The 4,126-nt window shown below is 38.6% G+C and overlaps 1 long non-coding RNA gene across 1 annotated transcript; it reads left to right on the top strand.

Moving 5' to 3' along the window:
* Window positions 1–1,749: 1,749 nt before the first annotated feature.
* On the top strand, window positions 1,750–3,764 carry LOC110138772 (uncharacterized). Its single transcript, XR_002314290.2, has 2 exons — window positions 1,750–1,801; window positions 2,602–3,764. It is a non-coding gene; the product is annotated as an uncharacterized lncRNA (long non-coding RNA).
* Window positions 3,765–4,126: the final 362 nt, after the last annotated feature.

Here is a 4,126-nt window from a genome sequence, read left to right as displayed (position 1 = left end):
AAGTTTTGTTGACATTTGTAATCTGATGTTTGGAAAAGTCAGAGACAATCATGCAAGACACCAAGAAGCCTGGAAACTACCCAGTTCAAGTTGTTGGGCCTGCAGTTGCCCAACTGCATGGCCCAGTGTATTTTCTGGGCCATTTTTGTTGCTTGGACTGGGATGTTAGAGGCAGTCAGTATGTGGATAAGAGTGCAGATTTTGGAGTCTTGCTTGGAATCAGCTTCTTATGTCTATTACTTGGTAGCTGTGTGAACTTGGGCAGGTTACTTAAGCATTCTGATCTGGATTTCCTTACTTGTGCAGCAAGATAATAATGAGGAGGAGAGGAACTAATATCACTGAAAGAGTACCCAGCATCTAGCAGGCACTTAACAAGCATTAGTTTTTTAAATTACTTTTACTATTTAAAAAAAGGTCTCAGAAATTACACTAGACTGCTAGTAAAGTCTATAACTGTGATATGATAATATGAGCTTAATTATTATTCTCATTTGTCTTCTTATTTGGTGGTAAAATAAGTCTGGAGGTATGAAGTCCAAAATCGGTAAGTGGAACCCATGATAGTCACTCTGTCCATCTGCTCTGCCATCCATAGGGCATGGCTTCCATCTCTGTGTTGTTCATGGTCTAGTGGATCTGCTGAAGATCCAGCCACCATATTAATGTTCCAGGCAAGAAGCAGAAGGATGTGTGGAAGAACAAAAAGAGAGAAGCAATCTCTAGCTGCCTGTTTCCCTTTAGCTTTTTTTTTCCTGTGCACTGCAAGTACTGCTGCTGAAGCTGAAGCTCCAATACTGTGACCACCTGATGCAAAGAGCCAACTCATTGGAAAAGACCCTGATGCTGGGAAAGATTGAAGGCAGGAGAAGGGGATGACAGAGGATGAGATGGTTGGATGGCATCACCGACTCAATGCACATGAGTTTGAGCAAATTCCCGGAGATAGTGAAGGCAGGGAAGCCTGGTGTGGTGCAGTCTGTGGGGTCACAAGAAGTCAGACACGACTGAGGGACTGAACCAAACTGCCTCCAAAATAGCTTCTACTCCCATCTCCTTAGCTAAAATAGTGTCACATAGCCATATGGTTTTAAAGAGGCTAAAAACATAGTCATTCTAAGTAATTAAAGTGGGGTTGCTTTACTCAGGAAGAAGGGGAGAGTAATACTGGTTGTGTAGACAAACAGTAGTTGTTGCCTAGTTATATCCAACACAATAAAGTCTTGATTAGTTATCTTCATATGTTGAGAATTTGGAAAAGTGTTGAGATGAAAAGTATCTGTAGATACATGAAGGCCACTAATGAAACTGTAATCAGGTGCAGAAATTAATAAGGCTCTTCAATACTTCATGAATTCTTTTGACAATTAATCTGCTGTTTGCTAATTGTTAAAAAAATTAACTGAGGGGAATTTTGGATTAACAGCCCCAGTAGAGCATCTCTTGCCTTTTCAATAAAATGTAAACCCATGGCAAGAAGTAATGATGGGAAAGCTTTTATCTACCCCAGAAATGAAACCTAATGGGCAGCACAAACCTAAAATTTCAAAGGAATCTTTAACATAGACATTAGACAAGTGAAGGTTAAGACAGATCTTCATGTCATTTGGACCATGAAACAACATAGGTGAAAAACATAAGACTCTTCAGACTTCCCCATTGTTTACCTCTTGACTCAGAGACCCAGCTGACCCTCAACTGTGGGGTTACTGTGAGGTAATAAAGGTTGATTCTCTTCCTATCTTCTTGTTACCTTTCTGTGTATATTAAAAGACACCACCACCACAGAAGTTGACTAGCAGTAAGTAGTGGGATTTCGTGTGTGTGTGAGTGTGTGTTGGGATACACTGGGGTGAGGGGCTGCCATAGTACCTACCTTCAGGGGGATATAATCCTTACAAGTAAAGAGCTATTAGAGCTGGCATTGAGAGAAAGAACTCTGTTGGAACCAATCAGAACTGTAGCTTCTCAAGAATCACATTGGTTGAAGTGTGCTAGGTTTAAATGGATGAATACCCACTGGAAATCAGAACCAGGCCAGATGTATGTATGCCAACATGTCTCTCAGCCATGGAGTTTGACCTTCACACAAATAGAAATGGAGCCAGGGAAAATCTACACACATTATCTGTTGTTAAATACTAAGTTTAAACAGCATTTACCTTTAAAAATGATTTAAATATGACGGAGAGACAGGATGGCATCGACACTTTGGAGCCAGACTGTCTGTGTTCAAATCCTGACTCCAGCATTTATAGCTCTGTGACCTTGGGCAATTACCTAACCTTGGTGTCTCAGCATTCACGTCTACAAAATGAGGATAGCAACGTTTCTTTCTTCACTGTTGTGAGGATTGCATGAGTCAGTATATGAGAAATGTTTAGGACAGTACACAGTAAGCACTCAATAAATGTGACCTATATTATAATGATGAAGATTATGCTTAAAGAGAAAAACAATTTAGTATAGAACTTGTAAGTAAATTATAGAAACAAGGGAAAGGAAATAGCTGGCTGAAGATTCAGAGGTCAAATATATCTTCAGAAATAATATACTGCAGGCTCTAAAAGAAAATTTCAGGAAGCTCTTTGGTATCTTCAGCAGGGTAAAAGAAGATGTGGTCTTTACCAAACAGGACAGAAACCTGCAATGAGAGATAACAAAACTTTAAAATGTATGTTGAGCTAATGAACAGAAGTGATAACATAGAAGATTAAAGCAGGAATTTGTGGAGAACAAACTTGAGGAATTCTTCCAGAACACAGAGGAAAATAGAAAAAAAGTCATGTGGGAGAATATGATGGCTGTGGAGAACAGAAATTTGAGACATGACCTAGAAACAATTGACTCTGAAGCAGAGAACAGAACAAATGGGGCAGAATACTTCACTATGAAGTGAAAGAATATCTTCTGACTGCCAGAAAGAGAGACCTCTATGTTGATCAAAACAATTTGCTCCTCTTATACCGAATCAATGATAAGAGATTCACTAGTAGATGCACCCCAGGAAAATTTTCAAAGCATCCAGGATGAGGAGGTATGCTGAAAAACTAGACTGGATATACACATCACCTTTGTAGTGCGAAACACTTAGACAAAAGCATGATAGTTTGTCAATGATATTATTATCTATCCAGAAAACTAAATGCTGTTAATACAGAAGTTGCAGAAAAGATTTTCCAGAATTTATAACCGAGTTTAGCACCATGATCATCTTTTAAGCTACTTTGCAAAAATAACAGTTTCTTATTTTCCAGCAGTAAGCAGTGTACTGGAGTGCTTGCCTGTCCTGGAGTGGGGGCTAGGAGGCTGTGTGACACTTTTCAGTCTCACGGGACTATAGAACAAGGAGTGGATTCCAGAACCACCGAAAGGAAGTCTGATGAATGCACCTCTCTTTAGGTTGAGACCTCAAAGGGGTGTCTGTACCCTAGGAGTATGGTTGAATTAGGCATAAATAGGCTTTCAGGGGGATTGCAACTGAGCTTAAGTATTCAGTTTCTAAAATTGGGTCAGGGTGATCCCATGTTACTAGCGCTTCCAGGCACAAGGCAAAAGGAAACTCATTCTAGGAAAAGAGATAACTAAAGGTTTAAGTCACTAAAAAGATGTAACAGTGCTAAATATGCATGCCTCTAATTTTATAAAATGTTTTTAGTGGAATAATAACAAAAATACTATATGTACATCCAATGTTGTACAATGCAGATCACTGTGCCTAGAGAAAATATTTATCCAAATAAATTAAAATAACATATAATGCACATAATTATACAGATATTTATAACATAATACCCCTGGTGGCTCAGATGGTAAAGAATTTTCCTGTAATGTAGGAGACCTGGGTTTGATCCCTGGGTTGGGAAGATCCCCTGGAGAAGGGACTGGCTACCTACTCCAGTATTCTTGCCTGGAGAATCCCATGGACAGAGGAGCCTGCTGAGCTATAGTCCATGGAGTCACAAAGAGTTGGATATGACTGTGGAACTAACACTTTCATTATATTTATGTAAATTTATGTATTTAACATAAATAAATGTGTGAAACAAATATAATAAACAATACATATTAATATAAAATTAAATAATATAGCACATACAATTATATATGTATATGTAAACAAGAA

The sequence above is a fragment of the Odocoileus virginianus genome, chromosome 2, assembly GCF_023699985.2.
Source record: "Odocoileus virginianus isolate 20LAN1187 ecotype Illinois chromosome 2, Ovbor_1.2, whole genome shotgun sequence".
In the NCBI taxonomy this organism is placed as follows: domain Eukaryota; kingdom Metazoa; phylum Chordata; class Mammalia; order Artiodactyla; family Cervidae; genus Odocoileus; species Odocoileus virginianus.
The sequence above is the reverse complement of the archived record's forward strand: the minus strand, read 5'-3'. Positions and strand labels throughout refer to the sequence as shown.